General features: G+C 37.1%; 1 protein-coding gene across 5 annotated transcripts in view; it reads left to right on the top strand.

Annotated features, from left to right (window-relative positions):
* The window catches only part of ERC2 (ELKS/RAB6-interacting/CAST family member 2), a 394,496-nt gene that overhangs the window by 249,255 nt on the left and 131,108 nt on the right, over positions 1-14,133 (top strand). The gene's annotated exons all lie outside the window — the stretch shown is intronic.

Here is a 14,133-nt window from a genome sequence, read left to right on the forward strand (position 1 = left end):
TTTCAATATAATTGTCATCAGATCCTTCACACTTATTTTAAATTTTGTTTCCTTATATGGATTTGCATATTTTATGAGCGCCTGTAAATATTATGACTTAAGTTTCTTCAGATTTAAAATGTTTTAAAAATTAAGAAGAAATTAAACTGAATAGCACCAAATGTGTACAGAAAGTTTGGCCAAATCTACATGGGGAGAGAATGGAAGCCATGTTTGAGAAATTCTTTGTAATCTCTTACTTTGTTGTCTTTCTGGATTGAGATATGGTATGTAAACATTTGCTAGTGAGAGTATAATGGAAATAGTATTTGGAAAGTAAAAGTACTATGAATTGGACCGAAGCTATCAATTTGTTATATATGTAATACAATTCATTTTTCAACAAGTGTCATTAGTTGCTGGAACAGCTAAGGATTTCTTCCCTTAAATGTAAGGTTCATTTTTCCCCTGATGAATGTAATAGAGACATTCTGGTTATTCCTGTGTATAATTTAGGCCCATGTCATCCCACCATGCAAAAGAAATCAGGGAAGGACTCTGCAAGAAGATGATGCCCATGGTGATTCTAATCCAAAGCAACTGCTTGACTCTGGGCTGCATTGATTTGCAGTTAAACTTTGACCCTGGCACATATCCCGTTGCATTGCCAAAATCTCCGCAGTCCCTAGGCTTTACATACTCCAATGTCCTTGACAGGCTGGCTGTATTTTTCATTTAAACTGACCGTGTCCAGAGGGAGAACTTCCTGGGAGGAGAGGATCTGTTGGACAAATTGCCTTCCCAGTTTCTCAGGAGGTGCACCTTCTATGGAGAGTCTCAAGGGATGAGCAAAGCCAGAACCAGGATGAATTGGACACATGTGGTCTTTTCCTTTGGCACCTCAATATACATGTTTCCTTAAAGCAGAGATTTGCACCTCTCCAGGAGAGTCTCTTGTTGATGGACAGTGCTGAAAGTCAGAACAGAGAATACCTCTAAAGGATGGCAGGATGAGCTCTGAGACTAATCGCATCACCTCACCTTTCCACTCAACTTCCCCAGGAAGGAAACTCTAGAATATGAGAGATAGGAGAGAGTTGCTTTGCCCTCTGCTCCCTGACCTTGTTAAAACCAGGCCTGCAGTCTGGATGAGCTGAAGAATAATGTGCGCCAGCTGTGCAGGCTGCATGGAGCGTTGGGAACCAAGAATCTTTGACAAAAAAAGGTGCTTGGAAAGGCACTTTAGGCCAATTAATACCACATGGTGACCTTATGAGGACTAGAGTCTTTGGGGTCCTTTTTCAGAATTAGACTTGGACCAAATCTAGCAGCTGGATTTTTTTCACTCCGGAGGGTTGCTGTGGTTTAGTTAGCTGCACTATCACTTGTCTATATTGAATAGGAAAAGACCATGCCTGGAATTCTCAGTATCTCTATTTTATTATACTCAGAAGACACATTCTGATAATTTTTTCTGGGGATTCCTGGCAGGAGAGATATGAAACTCAATCCTTGCCTCAAGCTCTGCGGTACTAGAGCTCATGCATTACTGTGGTTAGGGCTAGAAGAGGTGCAGGAGAGCATTATCACAGATCCCTGGGCTAGTGATAGATCAAGCAAGGAGCAAAAGACTTGTGTTTCTCATGTGTGAGTGTTGCCTGCTGCTCTAAAACCTGCCAGCAATCTCTCCTGTTCCCTGTTTCAGCATGGACATTCTGCTCAGGTGACCTGCTCTGGCTCCCAGGAGAGATGGTTATGTTTATCTTTGTTATTGTGGGATAGAATCACACAGCACCTGGAGGCAGTGATTTTGTGCTGGATACTGACACAATTTATGGTTACTGAGATTTACTTAAAATGTTTGTTTGACTATGATTTCTCAGATTTATTGATTTTACTGTATTATGACTGCTGGTTTGGTTACCAGATAATGAAATAAACTTAATGATGAGGCACTACACAGAGTAAACTGCTCAGATAAGCTCTGCCAGACTGGTTTGAGGTTTCTCCAGTTTGTCCATGAATTGTCTGTGTGCAGCTAGTGGAACTGGAGGTGCTGGGGGGCATGGGGCAGAGAATTCAAACCAGGCATCTTCCTGGCTGAGTGACAATGCTGGCACAGCTGCAGGGGAGCTGGTGGGACTGAGATTAAGGGGAAGTGGCAGCAGAATCTGCTAAAACAGAAGACAGGTGGGAACAGCCTGGGGTTGTGAACAGGAAGGGTGTCAAGCTGGATCACTCAGTGGGACATTACCCCCTGAGATTTTCAGATGCAAAAGGCTGGCAGCTGGTGATATTGATTACAGTCAAATGGAGAGAACTAAAAAATTACTCTTCCTTTAGTATTCCAGATTTATCCAAAATTCACTGGCTGACACCAGGATTTGGTTATAACCAGTAAGAGTTATTCTACCTGTTGAAAAAATAGGTATTGAGGAAATACCTATTATCACTTCCTCCTACTGTGCATATGTCTTATGCACTGCATTGATTGCAGAGAAATAAAAATAATTTCCTCTATTCTACGATGGCTGAGACTGTGACTTCTTAGAAAATATATTTTGGAGGTATTGTCAACACATGTGAAGCTGTGTTCCCATGCACTTTGCTGATTTGCTTTTCACTTAGGTAGTCAGCACTGATGTGATGAGCTCCTTGTTCTTCAGCTCTCTTCTAGCTTCGAGCTATTCTGCTTCCTGTAAATGTGAACTGAATATGTCAGCTTTGATAAACATCATATGGACTCTGTTCCTCCCAAACAATTGTAGCTGTTAGTAATTGTTCATTACAGAGTAACTTCCACCCATGTTCGGAAGCATGGAAGTAATTTGGGAAGCAACTTGCTTTGTTCTTTTGTACTCATATAATACCAATCTCTGCCTTAAGGATAAGCTCAAGTCAACCTCAACTGTAGAACTGTGAGCAGTGTTCATAAAGTAGTTTTAGAATGAGTGGAACAACCAAACCAATTATGTCTTTGCCAGGTTTTTAATACTTGAATGTAGTTTTAAATGTTTTAAATACTTTATTTATTAGGTTTTTACATAGTGTTTCCTTCTTTTAAAAATACCTTAGTTCTTTGTTAACTAAAACTTTGTTTTCTGTTGTTAAATCACAGGGTTTTGTAATGAATACAATAATCTGTATACTTTTTTCTTTTTTTGGAAAAAGTAAGGCAGACATACATAACATACCTTAGGGCCCTGTCGCTGTTGAGCAGCTAGCAGAGTAAAGAACTCAGTTCTCAGTGGCAAGAAGGAAAGACCTTTATTGTTTTGATTTCATCATATATATAGAGTTTTCAAAAGTCACCCAGATTGGTCAGTCAAAAACCTCCCCCTAGGCCTGATTGGCCAGGCCTGCACCGTCCAGATCTTGGGACACTGTTTTTAATAACATCCAAACTTTATCTTTATTTATAAAACACAAAAAGAATTCTCATGGGAAGACCTGCGCTAGCCACAGCGCCCAATCTTGACGTGAATTTTTGATTTTGGTTAATCTTCTAGTCCAGAAAGGCTAATGTTGCATTCTCTCTTTCAGCATTTTTTGGCAAGTTTTTGTGTTACCGTCTTATTTGGGCAAGGATTGTTGTAGCCAGCTAGCATGGTTCTCATGTGCTTTAAAGTAATGTCTAGAATATTTAATATAGTTTTGTATTCTGAGAGTGTCCATTTTCTTTTGCATTGCAGAGCACCTTCAACAGCAGAATTGGTTGTTGAATTTGAATTTGTTGAATTGGTTGTAGTGACAAAGTAGATTCCTTTTGTGCAGCAGGAAAAGAAAAATCCTACACATACTTTCGTATCTAGACTTTGATTTGGTTACTTCTGGCTCCTCTGAGCAGCTGAGGTGCCATTATTTCCTACCACCTGCACTGAATCTCTGCTCATTGCAGAAATTAACAGCTGCTGTTTCATTTCTCATGGCAGTGGCACTTCTATTAGCATTCCTCCTTCCAGTGACAGCTCATCTGAAAATGGATCACGTTATTTGTGTGACTCACAAGGCCACCCGGAGCGCAACTTCTGCCAGCATTTTCCATAGCAACTACTTCTTAGGCTGATTCTGCCACAATTCTTTCCAGATGTGCTGTTGACTCAGGTAGTGTTCAAAATCCTGCTCAGAAATATCTTACTTGTTGTCTTGGATTCTAGAGCTCATCCAGGATTGCTGCAAGTGCACAACTTTGTGCACAGTTGAAAAAAGATCAAATCAACCATGGGCATGCAGAGGCCCCAGAATATGTCCTTTATTTGATTCTAAAGAATGTTGTTTGTTTTTTTGGACTTAGCTGAATTTGGGTATTTTTCCAAAAGCACTGTTGATTTTTGTTAAGTGAGCAGTCCATATTTGGGTTTTGGAATTTATAGATTTTTACTGTACCATAGCCACTGTAGAAATTTAACAATCTTTATTACTTCAAATGTTCTTACAAACATACCTCTTGTAAGACTATCCCTGGGGAAACCTGATTTTATTATCTGACCTGTGTTTGGTAGCTGCTTCAGAAAAAGTTTCAATACCTTCTTTTCCTACGAAGATTCACCACAGTTAATTTAACATATCATGAGAATGACCAACAAGACTTGTTACCTTCTGACCCAGGCCTGGCTGATAGCTTGAGAAGGGAGTGTTCTAACTATGGAAAGAGATGGTAGTTCAAATACTGACAAGAAAAAAAAACCAGTTTGATTGACCTACCCAATGAACAGTAAGAACCAGATAGGTTTTTTAATTCTAATTCACTGATTTTAATAATTTTTAAACTATCATCAAGTACTGATTTTCAGTAACCAATGTAGTCATAGGTATTAAGTAATTTTATTATCAATTTTTGTAGTAGAATTTTACCTAACTTGAGCTTAGCACAAAAGCAAACCTTTTTTTGCCCTGAATAAAAGTCCTTCAGTTTAAGAACTTTTGCTAAAGACTGACAGAAATATTACTGAAATCAATAGGAGCTTCCTGTGTTAGTCTAGTACGATGTGCAAGAAGTTTATTGTTTATCAAGAATAAGCATGCTACAATTCATTGTGGAACTCTCTTAAAATATCAAAGTCCTGTTATTTCAATTGTTATGAATCCTTATTGCCATCCTGACAATGTCTTGTGAGCTCCAAACCTTCTCTCTGATACACTTCAGATATACTTGATGCCTCTCTAGTCTGCTTTGAGAAATTCAGCACAAAGTGTCTTCCCTGTGAGCCAGTGTGGGTTATTTTACAGCTCTAAGAATGTACATATGCATTTTTTTTAATGTTTCCTTAGTCAGAAACAGATTCTGAAGCATTTAACCCACCAAAGAAGATCAATGAGCAAACTTCTTCATGCAAAGTTGAATCATATGAAGTCTTCATGCTTCTGGCAATGCTTGTGAATAGCTCCATTAGCAGGGAAGTCATATAATTAAATGACATCATGTGGCATCCTATCTCTTTAATTCCCAATCTTTTAAGATACTAATTAGAGAAATATTTGTGTGCTGCTAATTTCCTCTCTCCTTCCATATAAAATATCTTGTTCCTACTCCAGGCTCTCATTGTCTTTACTGATGCTTTTCTATTTCATAGTTATTAATTTCATATGCTGTATTTTGGGTATGCAGTGTTTTATTAAAAATGAAGTTGCTGGGTTTTTTTCCCACTGAGATAAAATGATGGTGGCAGGGTTTGAATAAATATTCTCTGCTGAAATGCTCTTAGGCACTTAGGTATTTAGATATCCCATACCTGAAGGAATTGTGGCCTGCTAGTTAGAGAAGAAATAACTTATCTTCTTCACTCAGGTGTTTAACAACTTTTTTGGGTTTTTTTGAAATGTTAGCTCCAATAATTGGTGGTGTTAATACTTGATTTTCTGTGGCTCTTTCCAGTAGTTCCAGATACAATGAAATTGTCAGAAATGATATATTAAACCTTTCCCTAGCAATACCTTATCAAGTAGGCAAATTTAACAAAACCATAGTCTTTTAAAATAAAAATTCTGAGTTGTAATAGTTGGTAGAATTTCCTGATTGGTAGTGTCAAATTAAGCAATGTAACTTTGAACACTTACTCATCGTGTAGAAATAAGTAGTGAATGTCATTATGTTATTGAAGGTAATGACGTTTCTGACTTCACAGATCTAAATTTAAAGTTAAAATATGAAAACAGCCTTTTTGGGGTGTGTGTGTGTTGGGAGTGTTCAAACATCTAAGGAAGTTCTTGGTGTGAGGTTCACATACAGAGTTGTACTCTCACATGGAATTTATATGGCACTGCTTTTCACTGGTCTGACACCCTGTTTTGTGAGTGAGCATTTAATCTGTGCCCTCAGATCAGTTATCAAATATGAATTATGCACTGCCAAGAGAGTGCATTCTGGTAATTCTAAGTGTTCAGGCAGTTTTAGTTCTCAAAATTGCCTTCTAATGCACTGAAAAGCCCGAGGCGTAAATTCTAATATCTATTCATACTGATTTCTACATTTTGTTTCACAATGGAGCTAATTACTCTCTGTGATATATTTTCAAGTTTAATGTGTTCTACATTGGATTTTATGAGTTTTGGTGTGTTTGTTGTTCAAAGGGCAGCTCTTTGCAGCATTACGGAAATTAGAAGGAAGACCTTAAGTTATTTCTTTCAAAACCAGCTCAGTCTTTTTCTTAAATTTCCAGTGGAAAGGAAGGAAATAGATTTTTGTATAATCTTATTTTAGTGGATAATTTTGTGGTCATCGTTTATTAAAAGTTAAAAAAACTTTTTCTTTGACACTGATTCTTTGACACAACAATCTACTTTTTAACAAATGGCTATTTGGAATATATTATCAACTCAAAATTAAGGACAGGTTACAATTAACAAAAGTTAATAAAAAACAAAGGTTGGGATCTTTATAATACTGCATTCCTGCATCTCAGTTCTGTATGTCTTTGACTCAAATATTTTGAATTCTCTGCAAATTCATTAAAACCATAGAAACTCCTAATAGTAAGCTTAAACCTTTATTTGGCAGTTCAAAAACATTATGAAGAACTATATTCTGAAGATCAAACCATTCCTCCTCCAAAGCACTTTTATCTTTGTCTTCTATAAACACAAAAAGCAGTGCTGAAGGATGAGGGGGCTGACAGTGACAGATTACCTATGGGTTTGTTTTCCTGTTTAACTGAGGTGGACCCTGTGCAGTGCCATGTTGTGCTGTAACACAATCCCATGTGCTCAGATCCCATTGTTCTTCTCCATTTCTGCACACTTTGGGCTGTGGCATGAGGCAGGCAGAGGGATTTTATCCAAGGGTTGGTGTCATTCCTGTGGAGAATCAAACAAAGCCAAATGAACACCACGAGTCAGTTCCAGTAAAAAGCTGCAAAACCCAGGAATAATTGTCATCTAATTCCTTCTGCTGTGCTTTGCAGGACTGTGAATTCTTTTTTGCTCTGCCTTTCTCACCCAATTTGAGGCTTGTTGCATCTACTCCTGTGTGAGCAATGCTGCCTCTTTGGATGAAATGATAATGCAGTGGTTATTGAAGCATGATCTATGAAACTATGATGTAATTGCTTTCACAAGAATGTCATTTCTGGGGGGTCTGTTTTACTTACCTGTCATTTCTAAAATATAAATTACTGAGACATCAGAAGTGCAATGTTATAGGGCTTGAAAAGTTCCAAGAATTCAAAGGGCAGTTGAGTGGCTACTTCTTGAAAATTACCCCCATAAATGGGCATGAAGTTCTTCCTTTGCCCTTTAAAATCTGGATTATTTTTGTTTGCTTAACAAAGGACCTATGTGCATATTTCAAATTGCTGTTAAAGAGGAAACAAGTGAATAATTAGAAATAGCCAGTGTAAAGGCAATGCAGTTACTGGTATTTGTAAGTAGAGGTGTGATTATGGGAGTTATGGACTGTGGCTCTGGTAGGTGAAATGGAGGAAAAGGACAAATGGTTAAGGAAGGTGACTTTCAAGAAACTCCTCTGAGATTATTCGGAATCAGGTCTTCTCTTTTCCTTCTTTCCATTTACTTTGAAATTTTGCTGTAGGAACAGGTGAATGTTCCCATTTCTCCTTGATTTAATCTAATATACATCTAATACAGGTGTAATATAGAGACTGTTTGGTGTCTGTCTCACACAGCATAAGCACTGATGTTTCATCCTCACACCTGCTTCCAGCAGAAGACTTAATCAGATGGAAAATTCAAGATTTGATAACTCAGATAAAGTAAGGAAAAGTGCTTGGTGGGTTGGAGTGTGGGGTGGGCTGTGTAAGAGCAGGTCTCACCTTTTTCTCTCCCGCCCTTGATGGAGCAGCCCTTTCCTCCTGGTGTGTTTGGGCTATGGAACATCAATAGTGGTCTGTGTTTGCTTTTAAGGGAACCAGGACAACTCAGAATGCCATTTCATGATGCCTTTTTCTTCTGAAAGTATTTCAAAGGGGTTTGTTCTTTGCACAGAGTGCAAGATAATTGTTCATTTAAAAGGACTGATCTATAAATGTGCTTTTCTAAAGCAATTGGAGAGATAAATTTTCTGTCAGAAAAAGCTTTAAAATACCAATAATATTCCGAAGTTTATTTTCTAAGATGCATGCACATCCATAATGGATTAACAGCATGTTTTAACAAACCATTTATTTGCTTTAGGAGTGACAGAGAGAAGCTGTTTCAAACAGGATCTCTCATCACCGTCTATCTCTAGTCACCTCCTACTGAACTTAAGGTTGAATACTGGGGGTCACGAGGGAAAGAAAACAATAATTAAAGTGAAAAAGGTGATTGAACTGGTTCTTTTGTCCTTCAGTACAATTAGCATGTAAGAAGCTGGCTGAGCACTCTACTGTATATCATTAGTTCAAACATTTCTGACTTGATTTAGCTTTAATAGTGACTTTTTAAATTGCATTTCTGTATTTTGTGGAGAACAGCTTAAGCAGTAAAAGCAGTAAAAGTTCTCATTAGAAGGTCTTGTTCCTATAAATCTTAATCTTGGAATTCTGCTAGGTTAGAATTGGACTGTTTCTAAGAACTCACCCCACCTCCCAAAAAGTTGTCATGGGTTCTTTTATTAAAGCTCAAAAAATTATTCTTAGACTAACAGAGGTGGGGAGTAAGGCAGGAGTGTTTACAGAGCTCACTTCTAAATTGACTGTGATAAGTGGCAATGCAATGTATTATGATTAGAGGTTTCTGGGAGACTCTTTAAGAAGGTTAACTGCAAGGCAGCTCTCAAAAGAAAGCATTTATCTTAGTGGTCATCCTTCAGTGTTTTATACTACTGAGATTTTTTTGTGGGTGGTTAGAACCATTTTTTTGTGTTTTATTAGCTGTATCTTGAATACCTCCTACAAGCTGAATGACAGTTTAGGGTTATTAAATCTGTTCTTAGTACATTTTTTTATCCTTAGTTAATCTTGACTAAATATATGCTAGTGAGCAACCCTTTTTTCTCAGTTGTTGCCCATATTTGTTAAAGAAATTATTCCATTTGACGTTTGTTTAGGCTGAAGTTTGATAAAATACTGTATACAATATACTTTTTCAGTTTGGCATTCAACAGAGACTTTCATGGATTTATTTCTTCTTGCATTATCTTATCTTTCCTTCTAGTATGCTAAGACTTCCTTTTCATATTAAGTAATTTTTTTCACTCAGGACAGATGCTTTCACAAATGCAAACTCTGTGTGTGTCTTGCTAGAGATCTGTAAGATTGCATTTTTCAGGTGTTAGGTAACATTTATAATTGAGTTACTTTACTGTCATCTGCCTTCTCTAATCCTATGTAGAGTCATTTTTTTTTTAAATCCAGATTGTTCTTAAACACTACTTCCAGCAACTTTGCTAAAAAATTTGTATTATTTTATACTTTCTGTTTGTTTAAAAGCTATCTCTATTCTCAGATCAATAATTGATCAATCCTCCAAGGAAAGGAATTTTGTATTTGACTGTCACTGAGGAATTGCCATTATCATTACATCTTGGTGAGATGGGAGGAAAAAAATTTGCTGCTTCTGCAATTTATAGACATTACTTCTTGTTCTGTGGGCCATGAATATAGAAAGGTTTTGTTTCAATTTGACATAGCATTTAATGTTCTCATTATCATGTTGCCACTCACTATTTATTGAAGTTTTTCCCAATGTTTTCTCATCAATAATTTCTCTGCCCTTTCCCAAATTTTGCAGAGTACTGGATTGAGTATTTCAGCTAAGACCTTTTGTGTAGATCGAAAAGACTCACTTCTGCCTTGCAATCTATTTTAATTTTTGCTTCTCAATACGATATTTACCTTATTCACATCATTAATATGGAGTTTCTTCTTAGTTTTCTAGACAGCATCTCTTTGGTTTGTAAAGACCAATTTTATTCCTGTCTTCATGGCACTTGAAAATCCTCCCATTCTGAAGCCTCATTGAAATTTAATAAGTAGATTTTCTAGTCCATCATTGATTAGTTAATGAAAACATTATACCAACTGGAATCCTGAATGGTTTTGCATAGAACCCAACTCGTGTAAAGAAATTAATTCCTGGCCATTAGGGTGGGAGTGTTTCTTTCATCTATTCTTTTGCATTTAATATGAAGTGACATTGAGTACAGTAAGATTTTTGTGCAAATTTTCATGGTACTTCTTAGGGGAAGCAATGGGACCTTATGACCAATTTCCTCAGCTGTGAAGATGCTTTTTAAGAGACTGTTGTACTCACTGTCTCTATAATCAGGAGCCTTGCCTGAGGTTGCTGTGGGTAGTTGGTTGTTGCAGTCAGCCTTTGCCGGGAGAGGAGAAATTTCATTTTATAAATTTTGCTTTTCAAGAGAAAAGTTTTCCCTCTTCTCTTGGCAATGAGCAACATATTATAGTAGAAGATACATAATTTGGAAATCCTAGGAATTTATGCAGGTGAAAGGAAAATATGCAGAATAATTACCAATGTGAAGCATATGCTTTTAGGTTTAATACATATTTTTTAATCTGAGAGTTTACTTATTTTTACTGTGAACAGTTAGAGTGGTTTTTTTGGTGGGGTTTTTTTTTTTTTGTGTTAAAAGGACTACCCTGTTATTTGTATAACAGATTAGTTTGCCAAAAAAAGAGAGGAAAAACTACTAATAACAAAAGGGATTACTCTTTCTAAATATTACTGTTAAAGAATGTCATTTAATCCACTGCTCTAATAAATTATTTTAAAATGTATTTTATTGCTATAATTTATTAAACAATAAGGAGACATTTTGGCTGCAAGCAGTGATAACATCTCTGTAGAACTCTATTTGGATAGCCATTCTTTTCCCTGACACAGTAGATAATTAGGAATTATAAATTATGCTTACACTCTTAGGCACGTTAGCTGAGGGCATATCAGACTGTATGTTGTTCTTGGTGCCAGTTCAGGTCTTGATTTTTCAAAAATTCTTGCACTGAAACTCATGATGAGTGTCATTTTCTAGTGGCAAAGTAAAAGTGGGTGACTTACCTGAAATATTTAGATTACAACCTTGCCACCAGTTTATGTTTTTGAATGAAGTTTACTTCATGTTTGTAGGTGAGAAAATCATTATTGCCAGCTGCTTTGCTGGCATCTTAACCTTGTTCCTAGAGACAGGATAATCTCATTTCAAATGTTTGCAGCAAAAGCAGTGATGTTAGTTTTTTAGCAAGATCACTGGATAGCTAAAATAATTTGCTTCTGTCCGTGAGGTTTTGTTCTTCCATAGGAAACTTGAAGTATGATGAGAGGCTAGCATAGAAACTTTCACAGATGTGGGTAAACCAGTGTGCAATATGTAATAAATAGGATATGATGATGTACAAATCCTGACCTGTCCTGAGATGCAGCTTCAGGAATACTTGGATCTCTTCACTTCCAATGCCTTAGAGGTGTGGGCAAGGTCTTTTCCACCTCTGTCTTGCAGGGATTCAGGGGGCTGCATGCTAGTCCTAAGGGACGACATGGGTTTCCTCAGGTGCTCTGTCACAACCTGCATCTTCATTCTGGACTCTGAAAAATCATAATGAAAAAAAGAAAAACAATAAAAATAATAGTGAAATAATATTGGCCTTCTCTGGCTTCCCTCTCTACAGAAGTATTTAATTAATAAGGATTTAAGCAACCAACGTATCATTCATTAGGATATACAGTCCTGTTTGCCAACCTCTTTTTAACCCAGATACCTGGTTAAATGCCACTTGTATTTGAGGTTATTGCTGGTCAGATTATCCATGATAATAAACATGGACAATGTGCTGACACATCCAGGGGTCTGTCTGTGCAGACAGGTGCCAGCTTGCTGTGCCCATGCTGGGCAGGCTGTGGGAGTCTCTTCCAGCCTGGGAGCCACCAGTGCCTTGTGTGGCACCATGCTGAGCTAAAGCACCTTGTCTCCAGAAAAGGGAGCTTTTGCAGCTTCTGAACAGAGGCTGACTCGTGGTTGTGTGGCTCCAAGAGTGCTGGCAGTGTGAGTTTGCATTTGGTGTGTTCATCATTCCGCGTGGCTGAGGAAGGAGTTCCACAGAAATCCCAACCCCAGCACTGCCCAGTTGTCTCTCCATGTTCGTAGGTTTAAGGCCTCCCAGCTCTACTTAAAATAACTATGAAGATGAGATTTAAAAACTACTTTGGCAATAATTTTGGGAGGCCAGTTCAAACCTAGATGTGCTGTGGGTTTGATTCAGGTCTTGGAAGGTCTCCGTGGACCACTTGTGGTGTCATATGGCAGCAGCTATTTCACATGACTGGGAACCATCATTTCCTGCAAGTGTTTGATAGGAGTCATTATTTCCTGGAATAAAGTGTTTGGTTACATATTTTCCCAAGCTAGGAAAATCCCCATCAGCTGAGAAAATGTATGCTGGGGTCTGCAAACTCTTGTGGGTTTGGGGCTGCAGAATCCAGAGTGCACATTTTTCAAAGCATGCTGGTTGACTGGCTCTCCTCTCCCGTGGAAGATTTCACCTCATCTGTTACTTTATAGTGCAGTGGAGAATGTTAAACAGCTGAACAATTAAGATCACAAGAATGTGTGATCATTTTGGCTGGCAAGGCAAAAAATATGGATGTGACTGAATCCAGTTGTCAGATGTTGAAATGATACCAAATAATTCAATAGTTCTGACTCTTCCTCACTAGTCAGGTTTGTGTTTTTAGTGCCAATTTAGAGGCAGTGATGTGATCTAAACTTCAGAGGAGAAGTAAAATGTCAGTATAGCTTCATGTAGTTTTCAAATCAGTCTAAGCCTTTTATTTAATTTTTGGCTTTTTACAGATGAAAATATTATGGAATAGATATTGTATTTGAGCACAACACATGAACAAACTGACAGTCTTTTACAAATTTCTACACTGCAATTTTTATGCTTTATTATGAGGCTTATAAAAAAACAGTATATACTTACGTTTCATTTCAAATTAGCATTATGGATCTGCAACCCCTCTGATATATATATCTATATTTAATATTGGTTATTTAAAATAATTCATAGCTGTAATTTAGACTGTTGGAGTCTTGTGACATTCTCTTTTAAACATCATTTAACTGAGATTTGAATGAAGAAGACAGAATAATAAACTAGACTATTAAAGTGCATGAATAAAATGCAACTGTTTATCTAAAATTGATCCATGTCACATAACTTTGACTGAAATAAATGGGTTGTTTTTCTTTGACTCCATCAGAAATATTGTCCTATAAATATTTATATTAATACATTAGGAACTTTGAAATAAAAGTGAAATAACTTTCTTGACATTTTTGCTGGCAAGCAAAGGACTGTGAGAATTCCAAACTTTTAGCTCACCTTGACTGTATGAAGTTCATGAGCCATATTCTTACATTTATTAGCAGTTGGAGCCTAAGGTTAATTTATGGTTCATTTATCCATGTTTATTTTTTAATGATTGATCTTATATGGTTCTGGGAAAAGGCACAGGCCATAACATATTCTTTTCTAAAAGCTATTAGCTATTATGTGCTTTTTCTTGGCTGATAAGTCATTGAATACATTGCAGGAGGTGAATATATTTCTTTTATTTATGAAATTAAAGGACAGAGTATGGCCTTGCCAGAGAATGAGAATTTTAGGGTGTAAGATACTGCAATATCTGTGCTTATAACTGCATGTTGTAAAAAATGGCTTTTGTCTTGTGTGCTCACTATTTATGGTGTGCCCCTGT

This window comes from Lichenostomus cassidix, chromosome 12, assembly GCF_008360975.1.
Source record: "Lichenostomus cassidix isolate B80296 chromosome 12, HeHo_3.0, whole genome shotgun sequence".
NCBI classification, from domain to species: Eukaryota; Metazoa; Chordata; class Aves; order Passeriformes; family Meliphagidae; genus Lichenostomus; species Lichenostomus cassidix.